At 36.1% G+C, this 14,903-nt stretch overlaps 14 non-coding genes across 14 annotated transcripts; all 14 read right to left on the bottom strand.

The window, feature by feature from the left end:
- Positions 1 to 241: 241 nt before the first annotated feature.
- Positions 242 to 314, bottom strand: TRNAK-UUU (transfer RNA lysine (anticodon UUU)). The gene has a single exon. It is a non-coding gene; the product is annotated as a tRNA-Lys (tRNA).
- A 1,396-nt stretch (positions 315 to 1,710) lies between these two features.
- Positions 1,711 to 1,801, bottom strand: TRNAR-UCU (transfer RNA arginine (anticodon UCU)). The gene is given in 2 exon segments: positions 1,711 to 1,746; positions 1,765 to 1,801. It is a non-coding gene; the product is annotated as a tRNA-Arg (tRNA).
- A 341-nt stretch (positions 1,802 to 2,142) lies between these two features.
- Positions 2,143 to 2,215, bottom strand: TRNAK-UUU (transfer RNA lysine (anticodon UUU)). The gene has a single exon. It is a non-coding gene; the product is annotated as a tRNA-Lys (tRNA).
- A 1,396-nt stretch (positions 2,216 to 3,611) lies between these two features.
- TRNAR-UCU (transfer RNA arginine (anticodon UCU)) lies at positions 3,612 to 3,702 on the bottom strand. The gene is given in 2 exon segments: positions 3,612 to 3,647; positions 3,666 to 3,702. It is a non-coding gene; the product is annotated as a tRNA-Arg (tRNA).
- A 341-nt stretch (positions 3,703 to 4,043) lies between these two features.
- Positions 4,044 to 4,116, bottom strand: TRNAK-UUU (transfer RNA lysine (anticodon UUU)). The gene has a single exon. It is a non-coding gene; the product is annotated as a tRNA-Lys (tRNA).
- Positions 4,117 to 5,512: 1,396 nt separating this feature from the next.
- On the bottom strand, positions 5,513 to 5,603 carry TRNAR-UCU (transfer RNA arginine (anticodon UCU)). Its single transcript is given in 2 exon segments — positions 5,513 to 5,548; positions 5,567 to 5,603. It is a non-coding gene; the product is annotated as a tRNA-Arg (tRNA).
- A 341-nt stretch (positions 5,604 to 5,944) lies between these two features.
- TRNAK-UUU (transfer RNA lysine (anticodon UUU)) lies at positions 5,945 to 6,017 on the bottom strand. The gene has a single exon. It is a non-coding gene; the product is annotated as a tRNA-Lys (tRNA).
- A 1,396-nt stretch (positions 6,018 to 7,413) lies between these two features.
- Positions 7,414 to 7,504, bottom strand: TRNAR-UCU (transfer RNA arginine (anticodon UCU)). Its single transcript is given in 2 exon segments — positions 7,414 to 7,449; positions 7,468 to 7,504. It is a non-coding gene; the product is annotated as a tRNA-Arg (tRNA).
- A 341-nt stretch (positions 7,505 to 7,845) lies between these two features.
- TRNAK-UUU (transfer RNA lysine (anticodon UUU)) lies at positions 7,846 to 7,918 on the bottom strand. Its single transcript has one exon. It is a non-coding gene; the product is annotated as a tRNA-Lys (tRNA).
- Positions 7,919 to 9,314: 1,396 nt separating this feature from the next.
- Positions 9,315 to 9,405, bottom strand: TRNAR-UCU (transfer RNA arginine (anticodon UCU)). The gene is given in 2 exon segments: positions 9,315 to 9,350; positions 9,369 to 9,405. It is a non-coding gene; the product is annotated as a tRNA-Arg (tRNA).
- Positions 9,406 to 9,746: 341 nt separating this feature from the next.
- On the bottom strand, positions 9,747 to 9,819 carry TRNAK-UUU (transfer RNA lysine (anticodon UUU)). The gene has a single exon. It is a non-coding gene; the product is annotated as a tRNA-Lys (tRNA).
- A 1,396-nt stretch (positions 9,820 to 11,215) lies between these two features.
- On the bottom strand, positions 11,216 to 11,306 carry TRNAR-UCU (transfer RNA arginine (anticodon UCU)). The gene is given in 2 exon segments: positions 11,216 to 11,251; positions 11,270 to 11,306. It is a non-coding gene; the product is annotated as a tRNA-Arg (tRNA).
- A 341-nt stretch (positions 11,307 to 11,647) lies between these two features.
- On the bottom strand, positions 11,648 to 11,720 carry TRNAK-UUU (transfer RNA lysine (anticodon UUU)). The gene has a single exon. It is a non-coding gene; the product is annotated as a tRNA-Lys (tRNA).
- A 1,396-nt stretch (positions 11,721 to 13,116) lies between these two features.
- TRNAR-UCU (transfer RNA arginine (anticodon UCU)) lies at positions 13,117 to 13,207 on the bottom strand. Its single transcript is given in 2 exon segments — positions 13,117 to 13,152; positions 13,171 to 13,207. It is a non-coding gene; the product is annotated as a tRNA-Arg (tRNA).
- Positions 13,208 to 14,903: the final 1,696 nt, after the last annotated feature.

Raw genomic sequence — 14,903 nt, 5'->3', positions numbered from 1 at the left:
TATTTTGAATATTGAATTGGGTAAAAGTTATTCACCGTGTCAAACTACATGATACAGTTGGTAAGTCTGCATACAACTTAAGTTTAGTGTATCGTCATCTGATATATGAGACAGATGGGTTTTTCACTTCTCCATGAAAGACGTTTTTTTTTTAATTTTGGTAATGGAATATCTTATTCATCATGCAGTGGAACACAAAAAGAATGTACAATCAGAATACTTTTTCTTTAAAGTAGCCGACCGCCTGAACAGGGACTTGAACCCTGGACCCTCAGATTAAAAGTCTGATGCTCTACCGACTGAGCTATCCAGGCTCTGTAACACTGCAACTAAAAATCAGCTAAAAATGATGTGGACGCACACCAACCTACACTTTAATTCTTAATATGGTTACATATATTAGCAATCAAATATGTAGAGTTTAATAATTAATTGATATTTCAAGCATTTGAAATTTCAGCAGCACACGTAATCTATTTTAAATCCTGAAGTTCGTTCTATCTCATTTTCGGCTGACTTAGAAATCATGTCTCTAAATTGACATTGGGAAATTAGTAAAAGGCCAAATACTATTACTAGGTACTAAATTACATGTCCAGCAGTATAACTGGAAATTTACTCTTGGGCATAGATTATGCAACATTTTCAAAGCAAACAGTGTCTGTTTAAATAGACTTTCTTTCACTGCCGTTTTGGTAAATGTCTCTGGTTATGCAGAAGCAGGCATTGTTTGTTACTGTTTCAATTAGTTATAAGATAAAGGAGGGATAAAACTGACCCAGCTAGTATTCCAACCCAAAGACTTTGAATGCTTTCTCTACATTAGCCTAGAACCCCAAGCCGCTATCCATTGCACCAGAGATCCAACCTGATTCAACAAGGTGAACAGAAATTCTCAAATAAAAAGATGAGCTATCAGCGGTTGACCAACTTTATAAAGTGATTTGGAAACTATAAGCAGGGTTCCATTTTGAACATTGAATTGGGGAAAAGATAATCAACATCTCAAACGACATGATACCGTTGCGGTAAGTCTTCTTAACTCTTGTCAAATGGTACACGACCGATGGGTATTTAATGGCTCCATTAAGAGTAACTTGCAATTACTCTAATGGGACTACTCGTTCATTGGATCCTGAAAAGAGAATGTCATTAGAGTACATTTTCTTTAAACAAACCACCTGAACAGGGACTTGAACCCTGGACCCTCAGATTAAAAGTCTGATGCTCTACCGACTGAGCTATCCAGGCTCTGATACAGCAAACCTCAAAATCACCTAATCAAAATTTGGCAGTGTCCCAACTAACGCTATGTTTCTTAAGATGGTTACCTGAAGAAGGTACCAAATACACTAGAATATAATAATGAATTGATATTTCAAGCATTTGAAATTTCTTCAGTAAATGTAACCTTATTTTTAGTCCTGAAGTTGCTACTATCTCATTTTTTTGCTGACGTCAAATTCATATGTGTTTATTGACATGGTAAAATTAACGAAGGGCCCAAAATCTTACTTCCGAGTAAATTATATTTTCATCAGTACAGCTGACAATTTCCTCTTCTGCATAGATTACCCAAATTGAACGGTGTCTCTTTAAAATAGACTTCCTTTTACTGACCTTTTTTAGCAAATGATTTTGGTGAAGCAGAAGCATGCATGCATCGCTTATAACTTCTTTAAATAGTTATGAAATAAACAGGGATAAAACTGACTATGGTGGGATTCGAACCCACAGCCTTTGAATACCTTCTTGACATTCACCTAGAAGTCCAATGCGCTATCCATTGCGCCACAGAGCCAATCTGCTTGAATGAGGTGCACAGATATTCAGAAATGAAATAATGAGCTTTGAGCTGTTGATCAACTTTATAAAGTTCATTGGATACTATAACCATGGCTATATTTTGAATATTGAATTGGGTAAAAGTTATTCACCGTGTCAAACTACATGATACAGTTGGTAAGTCTGCATACAACTTAAGTTTAGTGTATCGTCATCTGATATATGAGACAGATGGGTTTTTCACTTCTCCATGAAAGACGTTTTTTTTTAATTTTGGTAATGGAATATCTTATTCATCATGCAGTGGAACACAAAAAGAATGTACAATCAGAATACTTTTTCTTTAAAGTAGCCGACCGCCTGAACAGGGACTTGAACCCTGGACCCTCAGATTAAAAGTCTGATGCTCTACCGACTGAGCTATCCAGGCTCTGCAACACTGCAACTAAAAATCAGCTAAAAATGATGTGGACGCACACCAACCTACACTTTAATTCTTAATATGGTTACATATATTAGCAATCAAATATGTAGAGTTTAATAATTAATTGATATTTCAAGCATTTGAAATTTCAGCAGCACACGTAATCTATTTTAAATCCTGAAATTCGTTCTATCTCATTTTCGGCTGACTTAGAAATCATGTCTCTAAATTGACATTGTGAAATTAGTAAAAGGCCAAATACTATTACTAGGTACTAAATTACATGTCCAGCAGTATAACTGGAAATTTACTCTTGGGCATAGATTATGCAACATTTTCAAAGCAAACAGTGTCTGTTTAAATAGACTTTCTTTCACTGCCGTTTTGGTAAATGTCTCTGGTTATGCAGAAGCAGGCATGGTTTGTTACTGTTTCAATTAGTTATAAGATAAAGGAGGGATAAAACTGACCCAGCTAGTATTCCAACCCAAAGACTTTGAATGCTTTCTCTACATTAGCCTAGAACCCCAAGCCGCTATCCATTGCACCAGAGATCCAACCTGATTCAACAAGGTGAACAGAAATTCTCAAATAAAAAGATGAGCTATCAGCGGTTGACCAACTTTATAAAGTGATTTGGAAACTATAAGCAGGGTTCCATTTTGAACATTGAATTGGGGAAAAGATAATCAACATCTCAAACGACATGATACCGTTGCGGTAAGTCTTCTTAACTCTTGTCAAATGGTACACGACCGATGGGTATTTAATGGCTCCATTAAGAGTAACTTGCAATTACTCTAATGGGACTACTCGTTCATTGGATCCTGAAAAGAGAATGTCATTAGAGTACATTTTCTTTAAACAAACCGCCTGAACAGGGACTTGAACCCTGGACCCTCAGATTAAAAGTCTGATGCTCAACCGACTGAGCTATCCAGGCTCTGATACAGCAAACCTCAAAATCACCTAATCAAAATTTGGCAGTGTCCCAACTAACGCTATGTTTCTTAAGATGGTTACCTGAAGAAGGTACCAAATACACTAGAATATAATAATGAATTGATATTTCAAGCATTTGAAATTTCTTCAGTAAATGTAACCTTATTTTTAGTCCTGAAGTTGCTACTATCTCATTTTTTTGCTGACGTCAAATTCATATGTGTTTATTGACATGGTAAAATTAACGAAGGGCCCAAAATCTAACTTCCGAGTAAATTATATTTTCATCAGTACAGCTGACAATTTCCTCTTCTGCATAGATTACCCAAATTGAACGGTGTCTCTTTAAAATAGACTTCCTTTTACTGACCTTTTTTAGCAAATGATTTTGGTGAAGCAGAAGCATGCATGCATCGCTTATAACTTCTTTAAATAGTTATGAAATAAACAGGGATAAAACTGACTCTGGTGGGATTCGAACCCACTGCCTTTGAATACCTTCTTGACATTCATCTAGAAGTCCAATGCGCTATCCATTGCGCCACAGAGCCAATCTGCTTGAATGAGGTGCACAGATATTCAGAAATGAAATAATGAGCTTTGAGCTGTTGATCAACTTTATAAAGTTCATTGGATACTATAACCATGGCTATATTTTGAATATTGAATTGGGTAAAAGTTATTCACCGTGTCAAACTACATGATACAGTTGGTAAGTCTGCATACAACTTAAGTTTAGTGTATCGTCATCTGATATATGAGACAGATGGGTTTTTCACTTCTCCATGAAAGACGTTTTTTTTTAATTTTGGTAATGGAATATCTTATTCATCATGCAGTGGAACACAAAAAGAATGTACAATCAGAATACTTTTTCTTTAAAGTAGCCGACCGCCTGAACAGGGACTTGAACCCTGGACCCTCAGATTAAAAGTCTGATGCTCTACCGACTGAGCTATCCAGGCTCTGCAACACTGCAACTAAAAATCAGCTAAAAATGATGTGGACGCACACCAACCTACACTTTAATTCTTAATATGGTTACATATATTAGCAATCAAATATGTAGAGTTTAATAATTAATTGATATTTCAAGCATTTGAAATTTCAGCAGCACACGTAATCTATTTTAAATCCTGAAATTCGTTCTATCTCATTTTCGGCTGACTTAGAAATCATGTCTCTAAATTGACATTGTGAAATTAGTAAAAGGCCAAATACTATTACTAGGTACTAAATTACATGTCCAGCAGTATAACTGGAAATTTACTCTTGGGCATAGATTATGCAACATTTTCAAAGCAAACAGTGTCTGTTTAAATAGACTTTCTTTCACTGCCGTTTTGGTAAATGTCTCTGGTTATGCAGAAGCAGGCATGGTTTGTTACTGTTTCAATTAGTTATAAGATAAAGGAGGGATAAAACTGACCCAGCTAGTATTCCAACCCAAAGACTTTGAATGCTTTCTCTACATTAGCCTAGAACCCCAAGCCGCTATCCATTGCACCAGAGATCCAACCTGATTCAACAAGGTGAACAGAAATTCTCAAATAAAAAGATGAGCTATCAGCGGTTGACCAACTTTATAAAGTGATTTGGAAACTATAAGCAGGGTTCCATTTTGAACATTGAATTGGGGAAAAGATAATCAACATCTCAAACGACATGATACCGTTGCGGTAAGTCTTCTTAACTCTTGTCAAATGGTACACGACCGATGGGTATTTAATGGCTCCATTAAGAGTAACTTGCAATTACTCTAATGGGACTACTCGTTCATTGGATCCTGAAAAGAGAATGTCATTAGAGTACATTTTCTTTAAACAAACCGCCTGAACAGGGACTTGAACCCTGGACCCTCAGATTAAAAGTCTGATGCTCAACCGACTGAGCTATCCAGGCTCTGATACAGCAAACCTCAAAATCACCTAATCAAAATTTGGCAGTGTCCCAACTAACGCTATGTTTCTTAAGATGGTTACCTGAAGAAGGTACCAAATACACTAGAATATAATAATGAATTGATATTTCAAGCATTTGAAATTTCTTCAGTAAATGTAACCTTATTTTTAGTCCTGAAGTTGCTACTATCTCATTTTTTTGCTGACGTCAAATTCATATGTGTTTATTGACATGGTAAAATTAAGGAAGGGCCCAAAATCTTACTTCCGAGTAAATTATATTTTCATCAGTACAGCTGACAATTTCCTCTTCTGCATAGATTACCCAAATTGAACGGTGTCTCTTTAAAATAGACTTCCTTTTACTGACCTTTTTTAGCAAATGATTTTGGTGAAGCAGAAGCATGCATGCATCGCTTATAACTTCTTTAAATAGTTATGAAATAAACAGGGATAAAACTGACTCTGGTGGGATTCGAACCCACAGCCTTTGAATACCTTCTTGACATTCACCTAGAAGTCCAATGCGCTATCCATTGCGCCACAGAGCCAATCTGCTTGAATGAGGTGCACAGATATTCAGAAATGAAATAATGAGCTTTGAGCTGTTGATCAACTTTATAAAGTTCATTGGATACTATAACCATGGCTATATTTTGAATATTGAATTGGGTAAAAGTTATTCACCGTGTCAAACTACATGATACAGTTGGTAAGTCTGCATACAACTTAAGTTTAGTGTATCGTCATCTGATATATGAGACAGATGGGTTTTTCACTTCTCCATGAAAGACGTTTTTTTTTAATTTTGGTAATGGAATATCTTATTCATCATGCAGTGGAACACAAAAAGAATGTACAATCAGAATACTTTTTCTTTAAAGTAGCCGACCGCCTGAACAGGGACTTGAACCCTGGACCCTCAGATTAAAAGTCTGATGCTCTACCGACTGAGCTATCCAGGCTCTGCAACACTGCAACTAAAAATCAGCTAAAAATGATGTGGACGCACACCAACCTACACTTTAATTCTTAATATGGTTACATATATTAGCAATCAAATATGTAGAGTTTAATAATTAATTGATATTTCAAGCATTTGAAATTTCAGCAGCACACGTAATCTATTTTAAATCCTGAAATTCGTTCTATCTCATTTTCGGCTGACTTAGAAATCATGTCTCTAAATTGACATTGTGAAATTAGTAAAAGGCCAAATACTATTACTAGGTACTAAATTACATGTCCAGCAGTATAACTGGAAATTTACTCTTGGGCATAGATTATGCAACATTTTCAAAGCAAACAGTGTCTGTTTAAATAGACTTTCTTTCACTGCCGTTTTGGTAAATGTCTCTGGTTATGCAGAAGCAGGCATTGTTTGTTACTGTTTCAATTAGTTATAAGATAAAGGAGGGATAAAACTGACCCAGCTAGTATTCCAACCCAAAGACTTTGAATGCTTTCTCTACATTAGCCTAGAACCCCAAGCCGCTATCCATTGCACCAGAGATCCAACCTGATTCAACAAGGTGAACAGAAATTCTCAAATAAAAAGATGAGCTATCAGCGGTTGACCAACTTTATAAAGTGATTTGGAAACTATAAGCAGGGTTCCATTTTGAACATTGAATTGGGGAAAAGATAATCAACATCTCAAACGACATGATACCTTTGCGGTAAGTCTTCTTAACTCTTGTCAAATGGTACACGACCGATGGGTAATTAATGGCTCCATTAAGAGTAACTTGCAATTACTCTAATGGGACTACTCGTTCATTGGATCCTGAGAAGAGCATGTCATTAGAGTACATTTTCTTTAAACAAACCGCCTGAACAGGGACTTGAACCCTGGACCCTCAGATTAAAAGTCTGATGCTCAACCGACTGAGCTATCCAGGCTCTGATACAGCAAACCTCAAAATCACCTAATCAAAATTTGGCAGTGTCCCAACTAACGCTATGTTTCTTAAGATGGTTACCTGAAGAAGGTACCAAATACACTAGAATATAATAATGAATTGATATTTCAAGCATTTGAAATTTCTTCAGTAAATGTAACCTTATTTTTAGTCCTGAAGTTGCTACTATCTCATTTTTTTGCTGACGTCAAATTCATATGTGTTTATTGACATGGTAAAATTAAGGAAGGGCCCAAAATCTTACTTCCGAGTAAATTATATTTTCATCAGTACAGCTGACAATTTCCTCTTCTGCATAGATTACCCAAATTGAACGGTGTCTCTTTAAAATAGACTTCCTTTTACTGACCTTTTTTAGCAAATGATTTTGGTGAAGCAGAAGCATGCATGCATCGCTTATAACTTCTTTAAATAGTTATGAAATAAACAGGGATAAAACTGACTCTGGTGGGATTCGAACCCACAGCCTTTGAATACCTTCTTGACATTCACCTAGAAGTCCAATGCGCTATCCATTGCGCCACAGAGCCAATCTGCTTGAATGAGGTGCACAGATATTCAGAAATGAAATAATGAGCTTTGAGCTGTTGATCAACTTTATAAAGTTCATTGGATACTATAACCATGGCTATATTTTGAATATTGAATTGGGTAAAAGTTATTCACCGTGTCAAACTACATGATACAGTTGGTAAGTCTGCATACAACTTAAGTTTAGTGTATCGTCATCTGATATATGAGACAGATGGGTTTTTCACTTCTCCATGAAAGACGTTTTTTTTTAATTTTGGTAATGGAATATCTTATTCATCATGCAGTGGAACACAAAAAGAATGTACAATCAGAATACTTTTTCTTTAAAGTAGCCGACCGCCTGAACAGGGACTTGAACCCTGGACCCTCAGATTAAAAGTCTGATGCTCTACCGACTGAGCTATCCAGGCTCTGCAACACTGCAACTAAAAATCAGCTAAAAATGATGTGGACGCACACCAACCTACACTTTAATTCTTAATATGGTTACATATATTAGCAATCAAATATGTAGAGTTTAATAATTAATTGATATTTCAAGCATTTGAAATTTCAGCAGCACACGTAATCTATTTTAAATCCTGAAATTCGTTCTATCTCATTTTCGGCTGACTTAGAAATCATGTCTCTAAATTGACATTGTGAAATTAGTAAAAGGCCAAATACTATTACTAGGTACTAAATTACATGTCCAGCAGTATAACTGGAAATTTACTCTTGGGCATAGATTATGCAACATTTTCAAAGCAAACAGTGTCTGTTTAAATAGACTTTCTTTCACTGCCGTTTTGGTAAATGTCTCTGGTTATGCAGAAGCAGGCATTGTTTGTTACTGTTTCAATTAGTTATAAGATAAAGGAGGGATAAAACTGACCCAGCTAGTATTCCAACCCAAAGACTTTGAATGCTTTCTCTACATTAGCCTAGAACCCCAAGCCGCTATCCATTGCACCAGAGATCCAACCTGATTCAACAAGGTGAACAGAAATTCTCAAATAAAAAGATGAGCTATCAGCGGTTGACCAACTTTATAAAGTGATTTGGAAACTATAAGCAGGGTTCCATTTTGAACATTGAATTGGGGAAAAGATAATCAACATCTCAAACGACATGATACCTTTGCGGTAAGTCTTCTTAACTCTTGTCAAATGGTACACGACCGATGGGTAATTAATGGCTCCATTAAGAGTAACTTGCAATTACTCTAATGGGACTACTCGTTCATTGGATCCTGAGAAGAGCATGTCATTAGAGTACATTTTCTTTAAACAAACCGCCTGAACAGGGACTTGAACCCTGGACCCTCAGATTAAAAGTCTGATGCTCAACCGACTGAGCTATCCAGGCTCTGATACAGCAAACCTCAAAATCACCTAATCAAAATTTGGCAGTGTCCCAACTAACGCTATGTTTCTTAAGATGGTTACCTGAAGAAGGTACCAAATACACTAGAATATAATAATGAATTGATATTTCAAGCATTTGAAATTTCTTCAGTAAATGTAACCTTATTTTTAGTCCTGAAGTTGCTACTATCTCATTTTTTTGCTGACGTCAAATTCATATGTGTTTATTGACATGGTAAAATTAAGGAAGGGCCCAAAATCTTACTTCCGAGTAAATTATATTTTCATCAGTACAGCTGACAATTTCCTCTTCTGCATAGATTACCCAAATTGAACGGTGTCTCTTTAAAATAGACTTCCTTTTACTGACCTTTTTTAGCAAATGATTTTGGTGAAGCAGAAGCATGCATGCATCGCTTATAACTTCTTTAAATAGTTATGAAATAAACAGGGATAAAACTGACTCTGGTGGGATTCGAACCCACAGCCTTTGAATACCTTCTTGACATTCACCTAGAAGTCCAATGCGCTATCCATTGCGCCACAGAGCCAATCTGCTTGAATGAGGTGCACAGATATTCAGAAATGAAATAATGAGCTTTGAGCTGTTGATCAACTTTATAAAGTTCATTGGATACTATAACCATGGCTATATTTTGAATATTGAATTGGGTAAAAGTTATTCACCGTGTCAAACTACATGATACAGTTGGTAAGTCTGCATACAACTTAAGTTTAGTGTATCGTCATCTGATATATGAGACAGATGGGTTTTTCACTTCTCCATGAAAGACGTTTTTTTTTAATTTTGGTAATGGAATATCTTATTCATCATGCAGTGGAACACAAAAAGAATGTACAATCAGAATACTTTTTCTTTAAAGTAGCCGACCGCCTGAACAGGGACTTGAACCCTGGACCCTCAGATTAAAAGTCTGATGCTCTACCGACTGAGCTATCCAGGCTCTGCAACACTGCAACTAAAAATCAGCTAAAAATGATGTGGACGCACACCAACCTACACTTTAAATCTTAATATGGTTACATATATTAGCAATCAAATATGTAGAGTTTAATAATTAATTGATATTTCAAGCATTTGAAATTTCAGCAGCACACGTAATCTATTTTAAATCCTGAAATTCGTTCTATCTCATTTTCGGCTGACTTAGAAATCATGTCTCTAAATTGACATTGTGAAATTAGTAAAAGGCCAAATACTATTACTAGGTACTAAATTACATGTCCAGCAGTATAACTGGAAATTTACTCTTGGGCATAGATTATGCAACATTTTCGAAGCAAACAGTGTCTGTTTAAATAGACTTTCTTTCACTGCCGTTTTGGTAAATGTCTCTGGTTATGCAGAAGCAGGCATTGTTTGTTACTGTTTCAATTAGTTATAAGATAAAGGAGGGATAAAACTGACCCAGCTAGTATTCCAACCCAAAGACTTTGAATGCTTTCTCTACATTAGCCTAGAACCCCAAGCCGCTATCCATTGCACCAGAGATCCAACCTGATTCAACAAGGTGAACAGAAATTCTCAAATAAAAAGATGAGCTATCAGCGGTTGACCAACTTTATAAAGTGATTTGGAAACTATAAGCAGGGTTCCATTTTGAACATTGAATTGGGGAAAAGATAATCAACATCTCAAACGACATGATACCGTTGCGGTAAGTCTTCTTAACTCTTGTCAAATGGTACACGACCGATGGGTAATTAATGGCTCCATTAAGAGTAACTTGCAATTACTCTAATGGGACTACTCGTTCATTGGATCCTGAAAAGAGCATGTCATTAGAGTACATTTTCTTTAAACAAACCGCCTGAACAGGGACTTGAACCCTGGACCCTCAGATTAAAAGTCTGATGCTCAACCGACTGAGCTATCCAGGCTCTGATACAGCAAACCTCAAAATCACCTAATCAAAATTTGGCAGTGTCCCAACTAACGCTATGTTTCTTAAGATGGTTACCTGAAGAAGGTACCAAATACACTAGAATCTAATAATGAATTGATATTTCAAGCATTTGAAATTTCTTCAGTAAATGTAACCTTATTTTTAGTCCTGAAGTTGCTACTATCTCATTTTTTTGCTGACGTCAAATTCATATGTGTTTATTGACATGGTAAAATTAAGGAAGGGCCCAAAATCTTACTTCCGAGTAAATTATATTTTCATCAGTACAGCTGACAATTTCCTCTTCTGCATAGATTACCCAAATTGAACGGTGTCTCTTTAAAATAGACTTCCTTTTACTGACCTTTTTTAGCAAATGATTTTGGTGAAGCAGAAGCATGCATGCATCGCTTATAACTTCTTTAAATAGTTATGAAATAAACAGGGATAAAACTGACTCTGGTGGGATTCGAACCCACAACCTTTGAATACCTTCTTGACATTCACCTAGAAGTCCAATGCGCTATCCATTGCGCCACAGAGCCAATCTGCTTGAATGAGGTGCACAGATATTCAGAAATGAAATAATGAGCTTTGAGCTGTTGATCAACTTTATAAAGTTCATTGGATACTATAACCATGGCTATATTTTGAATATTGAATTGGGTAAAAGTTATTTACCGTGTCAAACTACATGATACAGTTGGTAAGTCTGCATACAACTTAAGTTTAGTGTATCGTCATCTGATATATGAGACAGATGGGTTTTTCACTTCTCCATGAAAGACGTTTTTTTTTAATTTTGGTAATGGAATATCTTATTCATCATGCAGTGGAACACAAAAAGAATGTACAATCAGAATACTTTTTTTTTAAAGTAGCCGACCGCCTGAACAGGGACTTGAACCCTGGACCCTCAGATTAAAAGTCTGATGCTCTACCGACTGAGCTATCCAGGCTCTGCAACACTGCAACTAAAAATCAGCTAAAAATGATGTGGACGCACACCAACCTACACTTTAATTCTTAATATGGTTACATATATTAGCAATCAAATATGTAGAGTTTAATAATTAATTGATATTTCAAGCATTTGAAATTTCAGCAGCACACGTAATCTATTTTAAATCCTGAAATTCGTTCTATCTCATTTTCGGCTGACTTAGAAATCATGTCTCTAAATTGACATTGTGAAATTAGTAAAAGGCCAAATACTATTACTAGGTACTAAATTACATGTCCAGCAGTATAACTGGAAATTTACTCTTGGGCATAGATTATGCAACATTTTCAAAGCAAACAGTGTCTGTTTAAATAGACTTTCTTTCACTGCCGTTTTGGTAAATGTCTCTGGTTATGCAGAAGCAGGCATTGTTTGTTACTGTTTCAATTAGTTATAAGATAAAGGAGGGATAAAACTGACCCAGCTAGTATTCCAACCCAAAGACTTTGAATGCTTTCTCTACATTAGCCTAGAACCCCAAGCCGCTATCCATTGCACCAGAGATCCAACCTGATTCAACAAGGTGAACAGAAATTCTCAAATAAAAAGATGAGCTATCAGCGGTTGACCAACTTTATAAAGTGATTTGGAAACTATAAGCAGGGTTCCATTTTGAACATTGAATTGGGGAAAAGATAATCAACATCTCAAACGACATGATACCGTTGCGGTAAGTCTTCTTAACTCTTGTCAAATGGTACACGACCGATGGGTAATTAATGGCTCCATTAAGAGTAACTTGCAATTACTCTAATGGGACTACTCGTTCATTGGATCCTGAAAAGAGCATGTCATTAGAGTACATTTTCTTTAAACAAACCGCCTGAACAGGGACTTGAACCCTGGACCCTCAGATTAAAAGTCTGATGCTCAACCGACTGAGCTATCCAGGCTCTGATACAGCAAACCTCAAAATCACCTAATCAAAATTTGGCAGTGTCCCAACTAACGCTATGTTTCTTAAGATGGTTACCTGAAGAAGGTACCAAATACACTAGAATATAATAATGAATTGATATTTCAAGCATTTGAAATTTCTTCAGTAAATGTAACCTTATTTTTAGTCCTGAAGTTGCTACTATCTCATTTTTTTGCTGACGTCAAATTCATATGTGTTTATTGACATGGTAAAATTAAGGAAGGGCCCAAAATCTTACTTCCGAGTAAATTATATTTTCATCAGTACAGCTGACAATTTCCTCTTCTGCATAGATTACCCAAATTGAACGGTGTCTCTTTAAAATAGACTTCCTTTTACTGACCTTTTTTAGCAAATGATTTTGGTGAAGCAGAAGCATGCATGCATCGCTTATAACTTCTTTAAATAGTTATGAAATAAACAGGGATAAAACTGACTCTGGTGGGATTCGAACCCACAGCCTTTGAATACCTTCTTGACATTCACCTAGAAGTCCAATGCGCTATCCATTGCGCCACAGAGCCAATCTGCTTGAATGAGGTGCACAGATATTCAGAAATGAAATAATGAGCTTTGAGCTGTTGATCAACTTTATAAAGTTCATTGGATACTATAACCATGGCTATATTTAGAATATTGAATTGGGTAAAAGTTATTCACCGTGTCAAACTACATGATACAGTTGGTAAGTCTGCATACAACTTAAGTTTAGTGTATCGTCATCTGATATATGAGACAGATGGGTTTTTCACTTCTCCATGAAAGACGTTTTTTTTTAATTTTGGTAATGGAATATCTTATTCATCATGCAGTGGAACACAAAAAGAATGTACAATCAGAATACTTTTTCTTTAAAGTAGCCGACCGCCTGAACAGGGACTTGAACCCTGGACCCTCAGATTAAAAGTCTGATGCTGTACCGACTGAGCTATCCAGGCTCTGCAACACTGCAACTAAAAATCAGCTAAAAATGATGTGGACGCACACCAACCTACACTTTAATTCTTAATATGGTTACATATATTAGCAATCAAATATGTAGAGTTTAATAATTAATTGATATTTCAAGCATTTGAAATTTCAGCAGCACACGTAATCTATTTTAAATCCTGAAATTCGTTCTATCTCATTTTCGGCTGACTTAGAAATCATGTCTCTAAATTGACATTGTGAAATTAGTAAAAGGCCAAATACTATTACTAGGTACTAAATTACATGTCCAGCAGTATAACTGGAAATTTACTCTTGGGCATAGATTATGCAACATTTTCAAAGCAAACAGTGTCTGTTTAAATAGACTTTCTTTCACTGCCGTTTTGGTAAATGTCTCTGGTTATGCAGAAGCAGGCATTGTTTGTTACTGTTTCAATTAGTTATAAGATAAAGGAGGGATAAAACTGACCCAGCTAGTATTCCAACCCAAAGACTTTGAATGCTTTCTCTACATTAGCCTAGAACCCCAAGCCGCTATCCATTGCACCAGAGATCCAACCTGATTCAACAAGGTGAACAGAAATTCTCAAATAAAAAGATGAGCTATCAGCGGTTGACCAACTTTATAAAGTGATTTGGAAACTATAAGCAGGGTTCCATTTTGAACATTGAATTGGGGAAAAGATAATCAACATCTCAAACGACATGATACCGTTGCGGTAAGTCTTCTTAACTCTTGTCAAATGGTACACGACCGATGGGTAATTAATGGCTCCATTAAGAGTAACTTGCAATTACTCTAATGGGACTACTCGTTCATTGGATCCTGAAAAGAGCATGTGATTAGAGTACATTTTCTTTAAACAAACCGCCTGAACAGGGACTTGAACCCTGGACCCTCAGATTAAAAGTCTGATGCTCAACCGACTGAGCTATCCAGGCTCTGATACAACAAACCTCAAAATCACCTAATCAAAATTTGGCAGTGTCCCAACTAACGCTATGTTTCTTAAGATGGTTACCTGAAGAAGGTACCAAATACACTAGAATATAATAATGAATTGATATTTCAAGCATTTGAAATTTCTTCAGTAAATGTAACCTTATTTTTAGTCCTGAAGTTGCTACTATCTCATTTTTTTGCTGACGTCAAATTCATATGTGTTTATTGACATGGTAAAATTAAGGAAGGGCCCAAAATCTTACTTCCGAGTAAATTATATTTTCATCAGTACAGCTGACAATTTCCTCTTCTGCATAGATTACCCAAATTGAACGGTGTCTCTT

Source organism: Triturus cristatus, chromosome 4_1 (assembly GCF_964204655.1).
Source record: "Triturus cristatus chromosome 4_1, aTriCri1.1, whole genome shotgun sequence".
Taxonomy (NCBI): Eukaryota; Metazoa; Chordata; class Amphibia; order Caudata; family Salamandridae; genus Triturus; species Triturus cristatus.
This window is presented reverse-complemented; position numbering and strand designations above follow the sequence as displayed.